Here is a 25,566-nt window from a genome sequence, read left to right on the forward strand (position 1 = left end):
GCGTCTTTGTGTTGAGTTTACAGGTAGTTCGGATTCTCGTGAATACCGTGCTTCGTTTGCCTCTGGGAACATTGACAGTGCACCACAAGTATCCCTTAAACGCGCATCCTGACTCATGACCCTCTACCTCTCAAAGCCATCCAACTCCAAGTGAAACTTGTTTGGAGATACCGTGGAAAATTTCCCTTATACCCTTAAGAAAATCCGCTAAAATCACCGTCTATGAGCGAAGCGAAGATCTTTTTTTAAGCACAAATAGGTTGTTTTGCAACTGAAATTCCCTGATGAACCGGCAGCGAAATTAAAAAAAAAGTTTAACCATACATCACAAAAGGATAGCATGGAGAATTTCCCTTAGCCTCTTACCAAATCCGCTAAAGTCATCGTCTACGAGCGAAACGAAGATCTTTTGTAAACTCAAATAGGTTCTGCTGCAGCTGAGATTTCTAGCTGAACCGGTAGTGAAATTTTGGATAAGTATAGCCTATATCAGAACAAATCTCAAAACCGTCTAACTTCAAGCCAATTTTTTTCAGTCATAAGGGCGCCTCCAGTCAAATTTCCATATTTAGAATTTCAATACAATTTCTTAAGTCGTAGGGGCGCCTCCAGTCAAATTTCCGTATTAAGATTTTCAATACAGTTTTTAGTCGTAAGGGGCGCCTCAAGTCAAATTTTCGTGTTGAGAATTTCAATTTCAATTTTTTAAGTCGTAGGGGCGCATCCAGTCAAATTTCCATATTAAAAATTTCAATACAATTTTTTAAGTTGTAGGGGCGCCTTCAGTCAAATTTCTATATTAAGAATTTCAATACAATTTTTAGTTGTAAGGGGCGCCTCCAGCAGGGAACGAACATAGGCACCATGATTTGCGAAATATCAAAGGTGCAGTGCTTTAGTTGTCACCAGTACCCATTATTTTGGGTGCTTATAATAAGCACCCCAGATTGAAGGTGCTTATTTTTTGCAACGTTTTTTTTAAATTTCGGCATTAGGTTGATGAAATTTGTATGTAGATATGAAGATAATAGCTGTAGCTTACATGTCATTCTTCTTGCTTCTTGCAATTTTTTGAAAACTGGAAGAATTGCCGCAGCATTTCCCTCAGCACGGATTTGGCCTTGCGAGAATTGACGGATGACATTTTTGAAACGTTTCTCATAGAGATCGGGGATTGTGTCCAGCGTTCAAATTGGCTCTTCATTAAGTTTAAATAGCTCCACCAACAACATCTTGTATTACTCACGGTTCAATTTCACATTGTCTCATCTTTTTAAAGGATTTGTTGCCTCCACGCCAATTGACCCTATTCCGGGTAGAAGTTTAAATAAAGTCGCTTGAAGGCAGTGTTTTTTTTACCAATTCGGAAGTCTGTTCAAAAATAGGACTCGAAGCCGTTTTCTTCTCAAGATCTACACTCACAATTCAGTCACTGATGTCTAGTTATGGCCACATTGTAACATGGGCCGGGACCCGTGGTTTAGGGGTAAGCGTGATTGCCTCTCACCCAGTCGGCCTAGGTTCGATCCCAGAAGGTCCCGGTGGCATTTTTCGAGACGAGATGTGTCTGATCACGCCTTCCGTCGGACGGGAAGTAAATGTTGGTCCCGGTCTAACCTAGAGGTTAGGTCGTTAGCTCAGTCCAAGTGTAGGAGTCGTCTCCCTGGGTCCTGTCTCGGTGGAGTCGCTGGTAGGCAGTTGGACTAACAATCCAAAGTTCGTCAGTTCGAATCCCAGGTGGATGGAAGCTAAGGCGTAAAAAGAGGTTTGCAATTGCCTCAACAATCAAGCCTTCGGACACCTAGTTTCGAGTAGGAATCTCACAATCGAGAACGCCAAGGCAATGCTGTAGAGCGATTAATTTGATTTTTGATTATGTAACATATTTTTGTATGTGTGTGTGTGTGTATGTGACACACATAGTTGCACTTGACATTAGCACTCACCCAGGAGGACGGACGGTACAGAGTGTGTGTGGTGTGTTGAACAACCCAACCTTGCGTACAACCCTGCGGGATGGATGCAGGCAAAGAGCTTTCCATCACAAAGTAATTTATGGGCTATTCAGACTGACACGAACACACCGACAAATGCGAACCGTGGCACTGGAGCTTCCGGAGAGTAAACCCAGAAGCTCTGCTGGAGAGGCCCTGCTCTGTGTGGGTGGAAAGGACAGTGGATGAGTTTTATGGGCTTTTGTAAGAGAGTGCCAAGTCGAGTCAAGACAAGTTATGACGGCTTGTTGGGAGCTGTTAAGTTTGTGGGTAAACTTTAGTACAAGAACTTTGTTTTAAAAAATCTTTAGAAAAACGCCTTTAAGTTCATTTTAATTAAATTCTACACCGCCCTTCTGTATTTGTATCTAACCTCTTTCATTTCCCTTTCTCCATTACAGGTAATAAAAATGACAACCACAGATGAACAGACGTAACGGGCCACTTCTCCTCCTACGACCAAGTAACGTGTCACATTTCTCCAACAACAAACAACAACAGCAGCCCACCTCCTGTTTACAACAAACGCCCTCTCCGCCTGAATGGCCGCAATTCCATCCATCTGGCCCACGGACCACCACGTGGGACGGCGTTGCTCGCGTCCGTCATCGCACGTGTCAAATTACATTTACATATGGTGGCTCTTGTTTACGGTTTATTTCTTAGCGCGCTGGTGCGCCATTTTCCGCGGAAAATGTTATTATTTTGCTCGCAAGATGGCGTTGGTCGTGGGCCGAAGGTTGTTTTTTCAATCTGTTTTTGTTTTTGTTTACCGCTCCGGAAGCGAAGCTTCCCGAGAAGCGGTGCGAAGGCAGGTTTTATGCAACGGGTATTACGTTTTTTTAACAACGATAGCGGGATCTGTCAGTAGAGCCTTTCCGTCGGATGGGGAAGTAAATGTTTGGTCCTGACTCACAACCTAAAGGGCATCAGTTTGAATCCAGGGGTGGGTGGGTTTGAATTGCCTCACAGACAGCTAAGTCGTATTTTTGAACGGTAATCGAACATTTATAAAATAATGATTACACCGACTAACAAAATATCAGCGCAGGCTAAACTAAAGGGGAAACATGAACTTTGGGGTCTCCACAAACAGACAGGGCCGAAGCTAATTACAAAAAAAAAATAATGGAATTGGCAACCAGGGTTGCCAGATTTTCAAGTGTCAGTCAGATTAAAGATTAATCATTATCTGTGGCAGATTTTGACCGATTTTTCCAGAATTTTAATTTTCTTGCAATGTGCAACATTTTTTGAAAAAAATTAACGATTTTATTAGGAAATCGAAAATTATGGTAAATATTTTTTGAATTAACAATATTAATTCAATATTTTTGAGGCCGGAAAATCAAGAAAATTATCCAAATTCTACTAATTTTTTAACTAATTCATATCCTCTTTCCCCAAACCTATTCATAATTGTAAGATTTTTATCTGCCAGATTTTTCCAGATTTTTGTTCGATACTTGGCCTGATTTTTTTTTTCAATTTTGACCTAAAAACCCTGTTGGCAACAATAAAAATTAAAAACATGGTTGTTATTTTTATTATACTCAAAAACAGCTGTGTTGCTTAAATTTATTTTCAAAAATCTTAAAATATTTTTTTTTAACATACAAATATCCTCAAATGCGGGTTTTTCCCTCTGCTCCTCAGCAAACAGACATTAGCAACATCAAACATTGGCAAGTATTAAAAAAGCGAAAATAGTAGTTTATGCAACAAGTTGCAAAAAGAGGATTTTTTCAGCACGATGCGTACATTTATCCAACGAGGTTCACCGAGTTGGATAAATACGAAGAGTGCTGAAAAAATCAAGTTTTGCAACGAGTTCCATACAACATTTTTTGCAATTCCAAAAAACACACACTGAGTGAAATTTTATGTCAAATTTTCATGTATTTTGTCAATAAATCGTTTAAATCAAAAAATGTTAGAAACAAGTGCTGAAAAGTTCAACTTTTCAGCACCCATTTGAGTGCTGAAAAGTAGAACTTTTCAGCATTTTTTTTTGAAAAGTGTTGCTATTCGATTCTGTTATTTTTGGTACAGAAAAGTAGGCTATTTCGTCGTTCAAGATTGACAGGAAAAGTAAGTAGTTTCACGACGGAATTGGAAAAAAAATTGTGCAAAATTCTAAAAAGGGTGCACTTTATAAAATTTGTCGAAAGTGTTTAAAAATCCCAAATAAAATCCTTTATAACATCTGAAAATGGGGTAAATGATTTTTAAGTACAAGTTTACAGCGAAAAAAAATTCCTCTTAAATCATACACTTATGACTTTTTGCCTTCCTCACTGAGGTAAGGCTATAATCCTGCTCTAAAAATGAACTTCGTATAAAAACGTCGTAGACCCACCTTCATGTATACATATCGACTCAGAATCGAAAACTGAACAAATGTCTGTGTGTATGTGTGTGTGTATGTGTGTGTGTATGTGTGTGTGTATGTATGTATGTGACCAACAAACTAGCTCATGTTTCTCGGCACTGGCTGAACCGATTTGACCCGAACTTGTTGCATTCGACTTGGTTTAGGGTCCCATAGATCGAGTTTTATACAGATTGAAGTTTCGATAAGTAGTTCAAAAGTTATGTATAAAAATGTGTTTTCACATATATTTGGATCTCACTTAACTGTATGTAAACTATGTACGGATCCACCATCCGACCTATTGTTGGTTAGGTTATCAAAAGAACTTTCCAACGAGTCCAAAACATTGAAGATCTGGCAACCCTGTCTCGAGATATGGCCACTTAAATGATATTGATGTACTTTTTTGAAGCCGGATCTTACTTAAATGTATGTAAACTATGTCCGGATCCATCATCCGACCTATTGTTGGTTAGGTTATAAAAAGACCTTTCCAACGAGTCCAAAACATTGAAGATCTGGCAACCCTGTCTCGAGATATGGCCACTTAAATGATATTGATGTACTTTTTTGAAGCCGGATCTCACTTAAATGTATGTAAACTATGTCCGGCTCCACCATCCGACCTATTGTTGGTTAGGTTATCAAAAGAACTTTCCAACGAGTCCAAAACATTGAAGATCTGGCAACCCTGTCTCGAGATATGGCCACTTAAGTGATATTGATGTACTTTTTTGAAGCCGGATCTCAATTAAATGTATGTAAACTATGTACGGATCCACCATCCGACCCATTGTTGGTTAGGTTATCAAAAGACCTTTCCAACGAGTGCAAAACATTGAAGATCTGGCAACCCTGTCTCGAGATATGGCCACTTAAGTAATATTGATGTACTTTTTTGAAGCCGGATCTCACTTAAATGTATGTAAACTATGTCCGGCTCCACTATCCGACCCAACGTTGGTTAGGTTATCAAAAGACCTTTCCAACAAAAGCAAAACATTGAAGATCTGGCAACCCTGTCTCGAGATATGGCCACTTATGTGATATCGATGTAAATAAAAATAGATGAAATTTGTGTACAGCCACTGTTGTGAGGAAGGCTCCAACCACATAGGTGGATTAAGTTAGTTTTTCGTATTCACATTAGGGCGTTCAATTTTCAAAGGTTTTGAGTTTCCCGGGAAACGGGAAAAATATTTTTTTGAATCCCGGGAATTTCCGGAATCCCGGAAATTTTATTTAAGGTCATAAAATCTACGTTTTAATTATGTTTGATATGATTTTCAAGCTTAAAATCATAGAATCTGCTCAATAATGTTAATTAATGATAATATACTCTTCAATTTTAACAAGGACAGAACATTTTCAAAAGCTTAGAAGAAATTAAAAATTGTTGTTGTTCTTTGCTGTATAAATAAGAATCTTAAAATTTTACACTTCTATTATTTTTACGTGTCATGACCCTTATTTTTTTTAATGTCTTAAAAAAACAAGAAATTACAACAAATAAAATGATACCAGTCAATGTAAAATTTTAGATATGAATAAAATTTCATGTTTTATATAAAACATATTTAAAAAATATATTTCCAAAATTATCTTCAAGTTACTACCAAAACTGGGGAAAATCGGGTCTACAGTCTGAATACGGGAGAATTTAAAGCAACAAGTTTGGAAATCAGTGTACCAATTGTTTTGTTCCTGTTGTAACCGAAAACAACCAAAAATATCAAAACATTACGCCAAAAATTTGGCTTAAAAATCTGTCTTAATTTGTTACATTTGTCCTGAATTGTCCCGGATGCCAAATTTAAATTTTTAATATACGTAAATATAGCACCGTGTCTTTTTAAAATACATAAAATTTAAAAGAAAATAATTAAAGCATCAGGCATTTTGCGTAGCTGTAAATTTAATTTTTTAACATTCTCCTCTAAGAAACTAAATTAATGTTAATTTAAATACTAAAAAAATGTTATTCATAACTTAGTCTTCGACTGTTCATCTATCATCTATTCAATCTACAGCCATTCCTCGTCAAACAGGAAGTTTTCAAATCAAAAGTGCTCCGATTTGGCTCAAATTTGGAAAAAGGGTTCTTTGACCCAAATAATAAGAACCGTATTTTTTTTGTTTGGTGGTTAGGGTGCTCCTATCCGAAATAGGGTGATCAAAAAAATGGCATTTTTCATCGATTTTCGCCAAAAGCACATTTTTCAAAAAATCATATCTCCGGAACGACTGAACCAATTTTAGTTGCGAAAATTTTGGTACATACTCTTTCCGTCATTTTCCCGTTTTTGCGCGCGGCGCGTCCAAAAAACCCAGATTTTTTATTTTTTTGAACCACTCTATTTCGGATAGAAGCACTCTAATCGCCAAGCATAAAAATACGGGTCTAATTATTTGGGTCAAAGAACCCCCACTCCAAAGTTGAGCCAAATCGGAGCACTTTTTATTTGGAAAGGTCCTGTTTGACGTGGAATAGAGGTCTTAAGTTCCAGATCAAAATTGTATATATTTTTTTCAAATTTCAGGAATTCCCGGCACAAAATATGAAAATTCCCGGGATTCGGGAATTCCCGGAAATTTTGTCCTAGGAATTCCCGGGATGGACGCATTAGTTTACGAAATCGGTCATTTTTTATTTTTATGTTTTATATGTTTCGATTCGGCTCAAACTTTGTGCGGGCCTTCTCATTGACCAAAACAGCCATTTTGTGTCATTGGTTCACTCATACAATTCTCCATACAATTTTGACAGCTCTTCATACAACAATTGTTCGTAAATATTCGAAAATCTGTAACTTTTGAAGGAATTTTCTGATCGATTTGTAAAGGCAAATTTTGTAGGTATTGATGAGGACTGTTAAGAAAATAATAGGCACACGGAAAAAAATTGCACATTTTTATAAGATTTTTTTAAACCAAAAAAAAAACAATTTCCCAAATTCGGTATTTTTTATTATTAAATTTTTGTGATTTGTTTTTGGGGGACAAAAAACTGCAACTTTTGGCACAAAATTTGACGCCAAGCTATGAATTTTAAAAAGGCGGTTTTTTGGAAAAAAAAATTGTAAACAAAAAATCTGACTTCAGTTTTTAATGTATAATCAAGTTTGCAATCAAAACAAAACTATGTTTTTTAAATCTCATCCAAGCTGAAAAATCGGAAATCGATGCACTATGGGGCAAGCGGGCAGAATAATTACCAGCATAAAAGATGTTAAATAAATTTTCAATATGATTTTTTACGATTCTCAAGTTCTAAAGACAACAAAGGCTGCGCCATCCTGAGCCTTTTTCTCAAAGGATGTGCCATCACCACGGCCGGTGGGCGCCATCTTTTATTTATGGGCCCTCCCCCCTCTCCGTATTGATACATTATTCATACGTGAGTAATACTTATACTTGAGTGCGTGTGTGTGTGTTGGTTGCCTGTAAGTACGCTGAAAGCTGTGCGCCTCTGCTGCCGATGACATTGAGCATAAACATAATACTCATATGGCGGAAGGAACAAACACTACTGGAAGGGAAGAAAAAGAATAGGGAAAAAAGCTCATCCCATCGGAGGACCTCCCCCCGAATGAAATTGTTTTCCGAGAAGCAGATTCGATTTCTTCTCGTTTGAAGAACCCAGTCATCCCAGCCCGGCTGCTCGTCATAGCTGGCAACACTGCCCCCGTCCGTATGGTGTGTGTAAGAGGTTCGTTTTATTTGGAAAAAGTTTTTTTTTCTTCTTCGCTCTCATGAGCGCCATGAAAAGCGAAAGACAACGAACGTGTTGGCCAAGTTTTATGAGGGAAAACTCTGTGTCGGAAACGACACCATAGAATGGTGAAATCGTACGAAAGGACAACGATTCAGCTAGTTTGTGGATGATTGGAAGCGTTTATCGAGATAAATTGAACCACTTTATGGCCATCAGTGTGGTATGTTTAGCTCGAGATTTCTGGTTTGGTGTTCTTTTATTTTTTGTTTTATCAATGAGTAGCTTCTTAATCCCTCAATATCTAAAAATTCGTACCATACCTGGAAAATCTCTCCAGAGATCAAACATTTACAAGGTAAATCCCCCCCCCCGGGGAGGGCAAAACCACCAAAAGAGCAAGCCCGCACGATAAACTGTTTAAACTGTCTGGCCTGAGCCGTGTTTAATTAAAACTGCTTCCGGTGTCACCAGGGGAGAGAGGGTCCGGGACAATAATGCGATGTAACCGACGACACAAATCCTCTGCCACTAATGTTCACAAGGAATTAGTGTAGGTGAAAGGGGAGGGGAGGGGGGGGGGGTCCCAAAACGCACGACTGGTGTCAATTTGGCCGGATAAGTCTCCTCTTTGGAAGGGTGTTTGTGTTATCACGGAGTAATAAAAAAAGAGGTTTGAAGGGATTTTTCGATTTAGGAGAGTTTGTCAGTTTTAAGTAACTTTTAACTTGGTGGAAGCAGATTGACCAAAAGTCACCAAGCTCGAAATTTCAAAATATTTTTCTCGAAAAGATCACAGCGTTCCACAAATGTTTCATTTTTCAACATTGAAAATTGGACCATAACTTGCTGAGAAATGTGGGAATTTTTCAGATGAGTTTTAATAAACTTACTTTTTTTTGTTTCTTTTTTGCTCCTCAAGAAGTACAAAATCTGCTGGGAACTGACCAAAAACCAAGTTCTAAATGACAATGTTGACAACAGTTATTTTTTCTGTGGTAACAAAGAAAGACAAGTCATAGTTACCTTGTTTTAAAAATATGCACCAGCACCGCACCCAAATATTTTAAAGTTCGGTGCTTATCGTAGTTACCTTACTACAGGTGCAGGTACTTATTTCCCTTCCCTGGCCTCCAGTCACATTTTCATATTGAGTATTTCAATACAATTTTTTAAGTCGTAGGGGCGCCTCCAGTCAAATTTTCATATTGAGAATTTCAATACAATTTTTTAAGTCGTAGGGGCGCCTTCAGTCAAATTTCCATATTGAGAATTTCAATACCATTTTTAAGTCGTAGGGGCGCCTCCAGTCAAATTTTCATATTGAGAATTTCAATTCAATTTTTAAGTCTTAGGGGCGCCTCCAGTCAAATTTTCATATTGAGAATTTCAATACAATTTTTCAAGTCGTAGGGGCGCCTCCAGTCACATTTTCATATTGAGTATTTCAATACTATTTTTTAAGTCGTAGGGGCACCTTCAGTCAAATTTCCATATTGAGAATTTCAATACAATTTTTTAAGTCGTAGGGGCACCTCCAGTCAAATTTTCATATTGAGAATTTCAATACAATTTTTTAATTCGTTGGGGTGCCCCTCCAGTCAAATATTCATATTGAGAATTTCGATACAGTTTTTAAGGCTTAGGGGCGCCTCCAGTTAAATTTCTGTACTGAGAATTTTAACACAATTTTTTAAGTCGTAGGGACGCCTCCAGTCAAATTTTCAAATTGAGAATTTCAATACATTTTTTAAAGTCGTAGGGGCGCTTCCAGTCAAATTTTTATATTGAGAATTTCAAACCAATTTTTTAAGTCTTAGGGGCGCCTCCAGTCAAATTTTCATATTGAGTATTCATTTCAATTTTTGAAGTCGTAGAGGCACCTCCAGACAAATTTTCAAAAAAAAAAATCGCTCCTCGACTTGACGACTTTTCGACCAACTGCGACAGCACGACACTGGGACACTGAAATGTCCAGAAAAAGTGCAAATGACTTGAATAAAAGAAAGGGCGCTTCAAAATTGAGCCAAGAAATTGGTGCAATCCCTTTTTTGGTCAAACATACACAGCAAAAAATCCGATGGTAAATTCGCATGCAAGAGCATGTACATCAGCTTCGTTAAAATAAACACTTAATATTACACACTGCATGTAATTTTTTTGCAAACACAAAAAAAAGTTGCAACCGACGGGATTCAAACCCAGCACCAACAGTAAGGACTGGCGCCTTAGCCCACTCGGTCATCAGACTGATGAAAAGCTGTAAAGATAAACGCATATATCAGCTTGACATTTCGGTCAAGTAGGTTTCCCATACTGATGGGCTACAAATTTCAGGGTGTAAAATCACATAAAATTGCATAAAATAATGCAATATTTATTTTACATCCAGGTATTTTACACGCAGCTTAATTACTGCATTTTTAGCTGTGTATCTTTTAACTTGAATATTTTTCCTTATAAAAATAAATAAATAAAATCAAACAGGTAAGTAGATGTCATCTACGCCAATCTACCCATAAACACACCCCTGCTCCAAGGAAATCGTTTTGAACCGTATAGGAGCGAAGCGAAGATCTTTTGTAAGCTCTAATCGTCTCTTTTGCAGCTGAGATTCAAACCAGAGCTCCTTAGTTGGTATCCCAATACCAATATCTACAAGCCCGCTGCGAAATTATGGGAAAGGTATAGCCTGTATCAGACTAGGATTATGCTGATACGGCTTTTATCATACCAGGTGGTGTTAGCCCTCGTGCAGCTTGCAAAGACCCATTTCAGAATGGCAGAGAAATAGGCGATCGAATTGCACGGTCATTGGGCATCAGCGTAATACCGATTGATATCGCTCAACTATTCTAAGCTTGGCGATTTACACGGAAAAAACCAATTCTCGAAATCGTGAATTGTGTTCATGAATTTTAGACCCACGAAGGTATTCACGTTTATAGCGTGAATGCACCATATTCATGAATTCTTTCATGTTTCTTAAATTCATGAACACAATTCACAATTACGGGAATTGATTTTTTTCCGTGTATCCTTCATTTTGAAAAGCGTTGCAGGTGGTATCGCGTGCAGCTGCTTCGATTGCTTTATCAAGTTAGGTCAATTTCCATTGTAGAACCTAATCAGTCCAGGCGCATGCATAACAAGATAAGACTTCAAGCACTTGGCCAAGCAATAATCGATGCTTATCTCTGTTGGTAACTTGCATAACGCCATAAATCAATTCAATTAAATCGAGCAAATGGTCTACCAATAAAATTTAGCTTCCTATGAAGAATTCTAGTTCCAAACCTCATAAACCAAAGGTCAAGACCATCAAACCAAGCTCCAAGTTCAGAACCAGCAATCCACTCCCGCATTGATTCGTGATTGTCCTCGGCCATGACCCCCCCTCGCCATCTTCGCTACCAGGTTTGGGCATAGTCATTAATCGAGACTACCCCTCATAGGCGCTCTCAACGTGGTAGCAGCAGCAGCAGCTAGGTGTGTGCAATCACCGCCGCCGGCTCACTACCACTTGGCACCGCTCAAGGACAACCGGTTCATTGTCTCGATAGCTGAGCTGAGTCGTTGAGCGTTCAACCGTCGAGTTCAGGAACGGTCGCCGCGCGACTTGACAAACACGTCGTCGTCGCCGAGTTCATTGATCGTTTCGTGTGCCGTGTCCTAATATATCTCCCCCCTTTGGTGTTTCGATGGCGTTCCGCGTTTTCGCGGGCGAATGTGTTATAAATTATAATATCTGAACGTTTTGTTGGGTTGGGGCCAGAGCTAGGCTAAATGAGCCACGGCAACAATTTCCAGAGAGGGTCGTCTGGCTCTTTTGGGTGCCGAGCAAAAGTTCGACAGGTGATTGAGCAGCACCGCTATTGTTGGAGGAAACGACCCTCGTAACATGTCTAGCTGAACATCCAACCATGTTCAGCATTTAGTACTTGGCTAGTTTTGCTCCCCTCGTGTTCAAAACTTGGAGTTGCAAACGTCTACAATGTCTGTGCTGAGACCGTAACGTAACCTCTGGTTTGATTTCAAGAAACTAACCTCAAAGTAAAGCGTAACGCCTCGCCGTTACGTTAACTTCGACAAGGTGCAAAACGTTACAGTTGATCAACGTTTCGTCCCCCTTTTTTTCGGCGCGTGACTCCACCACCATATGGCATTTATCAACAGAGGGAAAAATAACCTGCAAAAAAAGAAGCAACATACACCATACATCACACGGGTCTGGATATAGGGCCGACTGAAATTGTTGTTTGAGAGAGCAGGAGGACGTGGGAAGACTGGCGGCGTGCGATTGTTTGGCCCCCGAATAGCTGCTGCTAGACGTTCGTAAATTGGAAATGTCAAGGACACACTGACTGACTGGCTGATTCGACTTGTGGAAGGCACCCGCGAGAGGGTGGAAAAGCGGCAAAAGCAAACACGACCAATTTGTTACTTAAATTTTGAACATATTTTCAACAACAACAAAATTGAAAAAAAAAATGCAATTCCGTTTTGAAACTACTTATTTTTCCTGTCATTCTCTAAAGACGGAACGGTCTACATTTCATCGTTAATGGATGCTGAAAAGTTCAACTTTTCAGCACATGTATCGAAAAGAAACATTTTTCGATACTGTTTAGGAGTTTGACACTTATCTTGACGGAAAATAACACTTCACTGAAAAAAAAGTTTTCTAGAATTGGCTTGGCACCGTCTCCTAGGGTGATTTTAGCGGATTGCAGACTAGATTTCGCCATGTGATGTGATGATTGTCTAAGACTAAGTGTCCTAGAAATTGAAACACTGAAAAAAATAAAAGTACTAAATTCTTAAATTCTAGGAATTTTGGCACCTTTCCTTATTAAGTAATTCAAAAAACCCGATTACTAAATAAGTAAAAGTGGCAAAATTCCTAGAATAAAAGAAATTTGGTACTATTTTTTTTTATTTCAGTTTCATTGGGAATACACTCAACCCCCGGTGGTTGGTCACTTTTTCGTTGACACTTTTTTAGTTTATACCCCTTTGGTTGATCAAAGTCATACTGAAAAGACACGAACTGTCACTTTTTACACGGCGATCACGCACACTATCGAAACAAATGTTTGGTATTGTGTGTGAACTCCGTGTAAGAGGGGTGTCAAACTAAAAAGTGATCCCGTTCGTTTGACAACAGTTATTAAAAATTTGCTTGAAATTAATGCAAAAATATGTTATTTTAGCATTATTATGAGTTTAATTTTGTCCAGTTTTACATCTGAAAGACTTTTAAAACTTTAATATCAAAATAATTTGCTAAAGTCTCTCCACACAAAACCCCTTTTTCAATTCATCAAAAGTAGAATAACAATTTTTAATTACTTTGAACAAGTTTAGGCATCGCTCCATTTAGCAGCATTTGGTATTGATAATAACAAAAAAAAAAACATTTTAATAGTAGTTTATGCAACAAGTTGCAAAAAGAGGTTTTTTTCAGCACGAGTCGTACATTTATCCAACGAGGTTCACCGAGTTGGATAAATACGAAGAGTGCTGAAAAAATCAAGTTTTGCAACGAGTTCCATACAACATTTTTTGCAATTCCAAAAAACACGCACTGAGTGAAATTTTATGTAAAATTTTCATGTATTTTGTCAATAAATCGTTTTAATAAAAAAAATGTTGAAAAGTGTTATTTTTAGAAACAAGTGCTGAAAAGTTCAACCCATTTGAGTGCTGAAAAGTAGAACTTTTCAGCATTTATTTTGAAAAGTGTTGCTATTCGATTCTGTTATTTTTGGTACAGAAAAGTAGGCTATTTCGTCGTTCAAGAATGACAAGAATAGAAAGTAGTTTTACGACGGAATTGCAAAAAATAATTTAAAAATGCAATTTTAATCAACATAAAAAACTTAATTTCTACCTAAAATATTCGAATTATTTTGAATTTTTACTCAGATTATACACTGCAACTTCTTCATCGTTGTTTTTCGAAATTTAACAGAGATTTAAAAATGAAATACCTCAAGCTGTTTTGTGTTTTTCCCATTTCGCTGTACTGAAAATTATGTGAAAATCAGCATTTCAATAAAGATGAGATCTGAATTATCCATGCAACATTTTTTTATATATCTTAACAACTGTTTCCAAAATGCTCTACTTGTGGCTTGTTTCAATTCATCAAAATTTTAAACGCAAGGAGCAATTTTTCAAGTGATTTTTCAAATTTCGCCGCATTTTACGGTGTTGACCAGATTTCACGGCCAAGGGCAAATTTCACGGATTCACGGATTTCGAGATTGATTTCGCTTCTGTTTTCTGGAATTGGGTCCTAAAGTGAAGCTTAGATTGCTGACAATATTGATTACAGCGATAGAGCTTATTTTTCTGAGTACAATGTCCCTTTAAGCGACAACAAAGGATTTAAAATGGATTTTTAATTCAATTTTGAAAAATTAACTTCATGGCTTTTCTTGAGAGAAAAGGTCCTGCTTGACAGTTCGTTCCTAGGGGACCATAGTTGATTCATCGAAAAAATGTTGTCTTGTCAATATTTTTTTTGCGTTAAAATAAAAAAAAGTGATCCGAAATGGTTTTTAATCTTGTTTTTACCGTTGTACATAAAAATTTACATAGGGTTTTAGTACCCAATTGCAAAAACGGTTGTATTCAACTCTTTGCTGGTCAGAGTTGGGAAATTGGAAAGAAAGTGGCACGACGGTGTGGAAATGGGAAGATTGTAGAAGGTATTGTTTTGATTCGCAGCGTGTTCAACGAGCTGTACCTCGTATATTGCTGAACGGTGTTTCTCTTCAAGAAGCAGGGACTTTCAGAAGTTCTACAGGAGCTCTTCAAGATGTCGGTTTGGGCCGTGGCGGGATGAAATTCTCTGCAAAGCCTCTTCAGGAGTTTGGAAGAGTTCTTGAGGGGAGTTTTATCCTGTCGCGGTCTGGATGTATGTGCAGTGGCTATCTTGAAAAGCTCTTGTGGAACTTTTGAGACTTTTAGCCGCTTGCTACTTGCTAACGAATTTTCCAGTACAACTTCCAGTACAAATCCGTCCACCGGTTGACTAATTACTCCTTCAAAATACAGCCAAGAAATCTGTCAAACAGCGGCCAAATTCAAAACATCCGGCCTGCCAAAGTTACCAAGAGAATCTGATTTTTCGTCAATATGTTGACCAGTGTATCAATAACTACGTTAACATGTTAACGGATGGTAAAAACTTTGACTCTGTCCAACCCCTAGAGTAAAACCATGTAAACAGTGCAGGCGAGTTGGCAAATTACGTCCCGTTGTAAAATCAAACAGAGGGAATAAATAACTTGCAACCAAATTTTTGGGCTAGAAATTTTGACAGGTTAATTTCATGGATCACATAATTCTTGTCGCATCATGTAATCTGATCATAATATTTACATTTTTTCGACAGAAGTGATGGTGTCTCTTACTCATGTTGTGAGTGATTTCAACAGTTTGACAGTTATAAGCGTTTTTTTTTTGTGGAAACAAAAACACTTTAAATAGATACAATTCTCTAGAGATAATTTTATTATTGCTAGAAACATAAATTGTAATCAGAGATTTTTGCGTCACCCTCCGAACGAACGGAACAAGCAAACAACCGTACACTGTTTACTATTGACTGTTTACCTAAACTGATTACGGCGATTGTAATTTGTTCCGCTTTCCATTGGGGCGGTATCACGTTGGAATAACGTCGTAAATATTTCCACCGAGAAATTTGATACACTTTCACAACCATTCAACTGTTTTTTTCGCCTTAATTTTCCGCTCAAATTACTCATTGCAACTTTGAAGGCAAGATGTATTACCCGACGACGTCGAAGGAGTCCCAAGTCATACAAGATCATCAAAATGCCTGTTTAGAAAACAATTGGGATTTCCGCCCATTCTAGCCAATAAACTTTGCCCTGTTTTGCCTGGGAAATTCCTTAATCACCACACTTCACAAAGGGTTCTTCCGTCGGTACTCACCTTTTTCGTTATAGCTTCTCACGGCGCACGATCTTGAGCATTCGCTCATGGACTAATCCGCTTGGTCTTCCTCTACTTCTTCGTTTTCTTTTTCCCGGTGAGCTTTTATGTCTCGTGTGTGAGGCCGGTTTCGTACAACACTAATTAATTCACCTCATCGTCACACGTCGTCGCTGTCATCGGCTAGTTGACGTCGTCGTCTTCAAACACACTTCTGCTGCTGGTGGTGTCGTTGCTGCCGTACACACGGTTTGTAATCCAAAATGGGTTTTCGAGAATGAGGTCACACACTACTACACACCGCGCACTGCTCACGCACACGCACACACGCACAAGGGCAACTAAGTCGCAGCCCCGTACACACTCTAGTGTGACAACACCGACCACTACACTATAAATAGCGCACCTCTGGCTTAATCCATACTGCACGGAGAGGGCGTAGCGCTAGCTGCGACTTGTCGTAATCCAAAAGCGATAGGACATTTTTTTCCGGAGCTGCACAGAACAATGCACTCGATACTGGTTCTATCGTCAGCCCGAAATTGGACCGTCGGCGAGCCCCAAATTGTAAATCTTGTCGGGGGTTTTTCTTTTAACGACCGGCCGACCCAAGTCGACGTTCTCGTTCGCGTTTTCTTTCAAGATTTATAGCCGTCCGGCAGTAATTGCACAATAACTCATCTCATTTTCCCGTTCTTTTCCTCCACTTTTCGGACTTGCCAAACCGAGCTTGCTTGCTCTACCCACTCGGATCTCGGTTGGCCTTCTTTACGTTCCGTCCACGAAACAATGGTGAGATGTCGATCGCTGAAGTATACCGCCTCGAGAAACTAGATTTCTTCGTCGACTTCACCAACACTGGCCCGCAAAGAGGAAGTACACTTGCGATTTGACTACTTTTTTACGTCTTCTAGGGTAGTCCCAAGTACGCAATCCTCTAGAGTTGTTAGGCTATAGCGTAATCGGGAACGCTGATCAGTACCAATGGTCGGTTGTGAGTTCAAGCCTCACTTAAGCCACGTGGATTTTTTTTGCCGTTAGAGCTGATACTTTCCTTCAACTCTGCACGAGGTGCTTCCATTCGTAGTTTACAGTTTCACAGATTTCGTAATCGATTTCTTTCGGAGTACGGATCGGGAACACAACGCCAACGAATCGTGTTCAGCGAAGCCCCCCTCACGTCAAGATCGTGCGTAATCGGGAATATCCAAGCAGGCTTAAAGCCTTCCACTGCACGGTCAGAAAATTTTCAGTAACTTTTCACTTTAACTCCATCCACTGCTGGCTTGCACAGACACTCGCTCACGCGGTGTGTGTGTGTTTCACACAAAAGCACTTTTATATTTTACTTCTTGTTTTCCTTTCTACCCCCACACACCGTGCTCTGCGCTGCGCTCCACTGCCGTGTACATACACGCACACACACACACACTCGAAAAAAAAAATTAAAAACCTTTTTTCCCAATCACTATTTCCAAGGGCGACCGAACGCTTCTGAACGACCGCATCTGCAAACACGTCCGAACCGGCCGACTGTATCTCAATGACTGACTCGGCTCGCTCGCTCGCCTGCTGCGATCGGCTCAATTTTCAAGAGAGCAAGAGAATCAGCCGAACGCTCTCCCTCTCTCGATTGCAACTTCGGCCTTTCGCACGTGTGTCTTTGTGCAGTCTCTTTGTTTTGTGCTCTTCGGCTTTGTGCAACTACGGTAGTGGTGTTTGTGACGTCTGGTTGTTGTTTCTGGTGTTATTGTTTGAGAATTTTCTCTTTCTCTCACCTTTTTTTGTTTTCGTGATTTTCTCTTCGAGGTCGGGATTCCTAGCTGACTCGTCGCAAGTGTGTTATGCTGCGATGATAATTATAAATATTTTGTAATGGGTAATCCTTCGACGTTTTGATTGTTGTTGTTGTGTTTGGTGCTGGAGTCTGGGGAAAGAGACAAGGTAGAGAAAAAAGGTAATAAATTAGATGATTATACTCAATGCACAACTTTTGTCGGGGCCACTCAGCAAGAGATCAGCGAGATTGCGGGTGTGTATGTGTGTGATTTTTCTGGTTGAATGCAGACGCGGGTGCATCAAATGCACTTGTTTGACGCGGTGATAGTAGTGGTGGCGGTGATGAAGGTTTGAGAGGAGTGGGAGGCATCAAGTATAGAGTTATCTAAGCCCGATCTCACGCACACTAGCACGCCATTTGTTTTGCTGGCCGGTACAAAATTTAACCTCAATCTTTTTCGTGTACGTACACGCAATACATGCGCACGTAGATAACTCTATTGAATTCCTTGGGATGGTATCTGTGGCACTTTTTTGGTGAAAGATTCAAGGATCATGGAAAACGTATACTAAGTTTGTTTTTTTAGAAGTACAAAATTAGTTAATTGAATTTAAAATGAACAGTTTAACAGTTGAATATTGTATTCTTTCATGCGTGAATACAAAAATAAAGCGTCGAAACCAGTTGTCAGAGAAATTTTCAACCTCAATGTTCGATGATTTCCGATCTCTTGGTTTCAAGCTTTTGACAGCTGTCAGTCGTTGCAGTAAGACATTTTCCATTGAAGCTCCTTCAAGACTTTCTTGTCTCGATTTTACTAATTTCTTCATTTACCTTTTTTACACACGGAAAAAATCAATTCTCGAAATCGTGAATTAAATTCACGAATGCGAGAACCACGAAGGAATTTATTCACGTTTATATGTAGTACAAATGCACCATACTCATGAATAAATTCCTTCATGGTTCTCGTGAACTTAGTTCACGATTACGAGAATTGTTTTTTTTTCTGTGTACTAAAATTGAAATAGTGTATTTTGTATTTTTTGATATTTTTTTTACAAGTTATATGGCACTCAATAAGACACATTTTGACACATCTGAGACATGAGTTTTTGAAACAAAAACTGATTTTTGAAAATCTGATGATGTTCGATTTTCAATGTTGAAAATTGAAACTTAAGTGTAATTTTCATTAAAAATAATTTCATAATTTTAAAATATGGACTAAAATATGAAATGAGTACAATAATCTATTTGTAAACCTTTTCAAAAGTTATGCTTGATTTTAAAATTAGGAAAATGTTTCACAAAAGTTTAATTTTCCCTGAAATTTCGTCAGTTCGTCAGTCATAGAAAACCATATTTTCATCGATTCGAATTCTTTGTGATGCTGTACACAGAAAAAAATGATGGTAATATTCATCAGGAAATGGTGACAGATTTTGTGGCAGAAAAAATGATTAATTTTACCCCAGAAAATGGTGAATTTTCATCAGTTTTTGATGAATTTTCATCAGGCTTACATTTTTACACATTTTTTATGTAACATTACTCAAAAAAGAGGTAATATTCAACCTACCAAATTTTCAACATTCCAAAATTCAACTTTTTTTTCTGTGTAGCTCAGAAAATATTAGTCCAATTTTCAAAATGTAAGAAAGAAAGTTGAAGGAAATTTTCTCAGGTGGTTTTATTTTAAATCCAATAGTGGCTTTAGCTTGATGATGGTACATTTCTGGAGTTTTTTTTTTTGTTTTGTAAAGGTCCAATAAACCAGTTTTTGCTTTTTGGGTGTTTTTTAATACCCCTGACTTCAAGGTGGATCAAAACTAATTTGCGAAGCATAATTTCGCCATCTTGGATTTACCATTTCTTTTTTTTCTTTTTAATTTATATTTATTCAATTTTTTTCCGTGTACATTTATACAGTCAAAAAATATTATCACCTCAATTTTAAATACTAGCAACTTCAATTTATTAATAAAATATTGTAGCTTTTTCTATTTAGTGATTTCAAATGCAGGAGGTCTTAAAAGGGAAAAGGGATACCTTAATACTAACTTATAAAATATTTAACATGTGTTAATCATTTTTAAGCAAAGTTATATGTGAGCCAAAAGAAGACTTTAATTATTTTATTTATTGCTAGTTAGATTTTCCGAAGATTTGATTTTTTGAAGTGATATTTTTCGGAGGACATTAAGAAATCGATTCTGGACTGTACATTATTAAAAATGGCATTACATTCCATTCTCAATTATCCGAAGATATTAGAAAAAAATCACTTCCGATTGAATCAAGATTTTTTTCGATTATCGAAAAAAAATCTTATCTTAATTTTGATTGCCATGCTTGAGTAGAATTGATTAAGAGTTAAAAAAAGCGTCCAAAATGATTGAGATGTAATTTTGAAAAAAATGTTTTAAATTATTTAAAAGGCAACTTGCAAAAAGTATTGGAATAAAAAAAAACAATTTGGTCAAGATTCGATTATTCAGTGGCAGTGCGTGGCCGAATGGTTACGCTGTCCGCTTTGTAAGCGGATGATTCTGAGTTCGATTCCCATCTGCTGCAACCTTCCATCGGATGAGGAAGTAAAATGTCGGTCCCGGCCTTGGTTGTTAGGCCTCCATTTCTCCATGCCATAAGTACAAACAACACACCAAACCAAGCCTACTCCGGTGGAATCGATGGCGGCGGTTGAACTCGCAATCCAAAGGTCGTCAGTTCAAACACTGGGGTGGAAGGTTCCTTGGAGTAAAAAGAGGTTTGGGTGTTCTCCCCATTCAAGCCTTCGGACTCCTAGGTTCGAGCAGAAACTTGCAATAGAGACCACAAAAGACCCGGGGGTCGTTAATGTGGATGGTTTGATTTTTTTTGATTTTTTTCGATTATTCAAAGCCTCGTAGAAATCTTCGAATCTAACTTTGGATAAACGAAACTTCGAATAATCGAGTCTGGACTGTATAGTTCAAAATTTTTATCAAATTCATCAGGCATCCACGAAACTGTTCACCGATTTATTCACCAATACATGTTTATTATCGACGCATCGCGCACTTGACAACAGAGATGTCAAGACGTTCACCTTCAGTTCCACCTTTTCTGATCAAACCTCCATTAGGTGGTATTGTTTCCGCGATGATTCGCCAGATCTAGCCGGAATAATAATAGTTTCTTCAAACGAATCGAAATGGGGCTGTATGAAACAAGAAAAAAATACAACTCGACCATAAAAACCACGAAAGAGAAACGTTTGAGAGTCAGCAATTTCGTCGTCGTCGTCGTGTTCGCCGGTAAACCGTGGACTTCGTCAGCTATCCAGCCAGCAAAGAGGCAGAGGGAGAGAGAGGGAAACGAGTTTAAAGCATTGAAGAGGAAAATTGAAAGCAACACACAGAAGCCGGAGCGAAAAAAAAGAGCTTTTTGGTATAAAAATTATAACTGTATATTCACAGAGCGGCTAAGCCCCCTCGAAGTTGAATGCGCCTTGGCGCACATGTATTTTGCTGCCCCTCCCCCCCTTTACCATTTTCCACCGCATTTCTTTATCTAATGGGCCCCTTTTGAACCAATGGTAAGAGGGTAATGCGCCAATTGTTGCACATTTGGAAACAATATTTCAACGGATTTCGATTCAAATTTCTGCCAAAAAATGTCAAAAACACGTAATTTTCCAAAAACCTTCCCCGATTAAACCCGTGCCTCAGTTGCTCGCGGACAGTCTTCTTCCCTTGCGTGCACTTGTTTGAACTTGTTTGTTGGAAAGGCAAACTTTTCCCCGATCCATCGAGGGGTCGTCCCGGCCAGGCACCCACACTCTCATCAGCCGATGAATCGGCACGCCGCCGCCGCCGGTGGAATGCGATGCAGCAGGCTATGAGTGCACAATATAGCCACGGCTATATAATGCTCTTTACGGGCTTATATAATGCACGCAACTGCTCGATTTAATAGCTCACAACAACAACAACAAAAATTGCTACCTTGATTGGTGCCGTGAGAGGTGATTGAATGGAGTGTTTCAGAGCTGGGAGAGCATTCTTTGGGGTTATTTATTGTTTAGGGAATTCCGATGATCAATTAAAAATAATTAAAAGATTTTATTAATAACTCGATTTTATCCCACCTAGATTGAGGTCGTTGAACTCGATTCTGAAATAGGATTATCAAATTAATCCTCGGATAATCGGAACATCGGATAATCGAACTTGGGCAGTATTCTTTAAAGTTTTTCTTTGAAAGTGAAATCCCATAGCTTGTTATAGGACCTTTAAAAAACTTTGGATAAATTTTTTACCTTGTTATAAATCAACCGTTCTTGAAAAAAAAATCAATTTACTGACACTTTGTCCATGCATTTCCAAAATAAAAAAAAAGCCAATTTCCATCATAAGTTTTTCCATACAAGACTTCATACTCCATGTGAATAACGTCATGATTCGAATTCCCGGACGCTTCGAAACCCGGACACTTCAACTTTCTTTATCAATTATTTGGATATAAGTTCGCATTATGAATGTCAAAACTGTATTATTTGATGAATTCTAACATCAACTTTCATTAAAAGTTTGTTTGAACGCAGTAGTTAATGCCAAAACAATAAAATAAAATAAAATTATAAGTTTACCAAAAATGCGAAACATTTCAACGGAAATATTTCATAAGCGTCCTAAGCACCGGGAAGGCAAAGCAGAAATTTATGTTTTTGATTTTCTTAAATTCTAGCCATTTTTTATATAAACTATCGATTGTTTTGATGTTAACAGCTTATTTGAGACCTAAAGAATGCCATTCACTAACATTTCCGTCCAAATTTGTGCGATTTATAAGCAAAATCGAGTGTCCGGAATTCGAAGCAAAAGTGTCCGGATTTCGAATCAGCTTTTTCCAGTGTCCGGGATTCGAAGCACAACAAGTCATTTTAATTTTCAAATTCTGATGAAAAATTGTTAGAAAAGACATATTTTGCATGCATTCTCTTAAAACTGTATACTAAATCCTGATGATATTTCTACATTTCCAACTTATTACATGATTTTTTGCCAGCTATAACAAAAATAATATGGTACTAGGTGTCCGGATTTCGAATCATGACGTTATTCGAAAATCAGTAGAAGGAGAAGGAGATGGAATTTTCTAATCGGTTTGGTGTCTTCGGCAAAGTTATGAGGAAGGATGGATTAAATAACGTTTATTTTATGTGAATTCATATTTTGGTACCATAATTTGCACCATCCTAAATACTAGGACATCTTAGGCTAGAGTTTAGGAACGTACAAATTCTTGTACTAGAATACATTTTTTTGTAAAACCGGTGATTTTTTGAAAAAAAAAAAATATTGTCTCACAGCAGGCCTGCCCAACGTCCGACCCGCGGGTCGGACCCGTCCCGTGCAAAAAGGACGGCTTTTCAAAATAGTTCTATGACCGGCGTTTTAGGCTGTTCATGAAATAATAAATAAATCAATTGAATGTCTGAATTATAAAAATGTTTTTATGATCAAATTTTAACATATTATAACAACATTCATGTTTGAATTAAATTCCTATAATTTCTATATTGATATTTCTAAACTGAAAAATGATGCAAGAAAAAAAATTATCCATTTCGTAAAGATTTTAAATTTGGATTTTTGTCTAAAAACGTACAAAAAGATACTAAATTTAAATTTCTTAAAATTTTAACTGTGTTTACTTCAATTTGAAGTTATTTTTTACTTTTTTTCTTGTTTTAATAAATAAGTAAGCAAAAACTGATGTATTTTTCCAAAACAACTTTTCAGTGATATTTTTTTTAAATAAAGCTAAAAAATGCATATTATACATACTGAGATTATATCGCTGCAAATATTTTAAAAATATTAAGAAATGTCTCAAAGTGAGTCAAGAAATTAGAAAGCAAACGTATATTTTTCATAAACTTTGAATTTCGAAAAATAACGAAATGAAAATAATTTAATATTTTTTTTACATTTAATACATTTAGTATGTGTTTAAACTCATTTTAAAATATATTTTTTAATATTTGAACAAAGATGCACAACAACGCAAAAAGTTTTTATTATATATAAAGGATATTCGAATCAAAATTTCGTTTGAATAAATTTTATTATGTCTCATTGGATTGTTTTACATCGTAGTGTTGAGGATATTAAACTTAAAAAAATGCAACGACCATTGAAATTTTAATTCTTTTTTTTATAAAACAAAATAATATCAAGGTATATAATTGTTATCTTCAAAAACAATAACTATACAATTATGAATAAACAAAAATTAAAATAAGTCAAATAGACACATTTTTGAATGTTATCTTTGTTTTTCATTTTAAAATTAAGATTTATGAATCTTATTTGCAACACAAAATCTTCTCTTTACTTACCCTAAAAGAACCCAATCATAAAAAAATGAAAAAGATGTTAACTTTTCAACTTTTATCAAATATTAGTTCCGGCTCGCCACTGCTTCAGAAAAAGGGCAAAAAGGTTGGGCACCCCTGTCTTACAGAATTTCAAAAATCATTTTCAGTTGCAGAATTAAGGAGATTTATATTTCTTCCAAACATCCTAACATACATTCATCATCCATCCAAACATAACTCGAATCTTATGAAAAGAAGGATGAATTTCTATGAATTTTGATATTTTATAACAAAGAAAGGTTAATCTTTATGAAATTCCCAAATTCTCGTAAAATTATTACGTATATATTTCAGTAAAACAACATTTCTGGGAAATTGTTCATACTGGGAACAAGGAACTAGGGGAGTGGTTTATGCTCGATTCTTGGGAATGGTAAATTCCTGCGAATGAATTTCCGGAAAGTGGACTTCTGAGGAATGGGATAGAATCCCCTCTACAACCGAATCCCGCCACTAGACTTCGATCAGAAAATTCTCCAAAAATCAATTTTTGAACCATTTTTTGATCTTTATAAAGCATTGGAAAGAAGAACTCTTAAACTGCTGACTTGAGGAATTGAAGTTTGACTTGTTGTATGTACCTTTGCCATTTTTTAAGTGTCATTTCGAGAGCTGTTCTCTCTCGATCTCGACAGAAAAGTATGTAGCCAAAACCAAATCTTTACGTGTAAAGGAAGGAAAAGGTTACCCAACCTTGGAACCCAAGTTGAAACCTCCAAAACCAATCATTATATCCTATTTTTGATTTCAACCCTTCACAAAGAAGTTGTAGGGAACTCCATGAAGACGACGACCAGTTTGGGATGCTTTGGACCACTTTGATTTGCTTGATTGGTTCCAAAAATACCACAAACGCACGCGTAGCCCCACGGCTAACCTCAACGCATGTGCGTTCCAACATGGCGGCGCGGCCATGGCCTGCTGTTCGCGTATAGGCGCGATGGTTTTCATTATCAGACCGTGTGTGTGTGTGTGCTCTGTTACATCACAAAACCAGACCAGACACAGACGCGCGTTTGCTGGGGAGCTCCGCCGTTGTTACAACAACGCACGCGAGCGAGCGATCGAATTACCCTGTTGCCAAAATGGAGCAAAAACTGCTGCTCAGTTTTTGACGTTTTGCGATTCTGTTACCGTGCAACCAGTTTTTTGGCCATAAGTGGGACACGCTGCGCTTTACCTTCGCGCGTTTCTCCGCGATTACTGCGCTGGCGAATACTTTTTGTTTGTTTACATTCTTGGCTTTTTATGCCGAATGCGTAAACACAAGCCACCGCCGAGAGTGGCAAGTCACGTATAAACAAGACG

General features: G+C 37.7%; 1 protein-coding gene across 2 annotated transcripts in view; it reads right to left on the minus strand.

Moving 5' to 3' along the window:
• Nucleotides 1-17,783, minus strand: part of LOC120425970 (serine/arginine repetitive matrix protein 2) — a 62,507-nt gene extending 44,724 nt beyond the window's left edge. The window contains exon 1 of one of the 2 annotated variants that reach the window (XM_039590623.2): nt 16,052-17,771. The gene's annotated coding sequence lies outside the window, so the exon portion shown is untranslated. Of the gene's footprint in view, nt 1-16,051 lie in introns of both variants that reach the window. The other variant, XM_052710755.1, reaches the window with a different exon arrangement.
• Nucleotides 17,784-25,566: the final 7,783 nt, after the last annotated feature.

This window comes from Culex pipiens, chromosome 3, assembly GCF_016801865.2.
Source record: "Culex pipiens pallens isolate TS chromosome 3, TS_CPP_V2, whole genome shotgun sequence".
Classification (NCBI taxonomy): domain Eukaryota; kingdom Metazoa; phylum Arthropoda; class Insecta; order Diptera; family Culicidae; genus Culex; species Culex pipiens.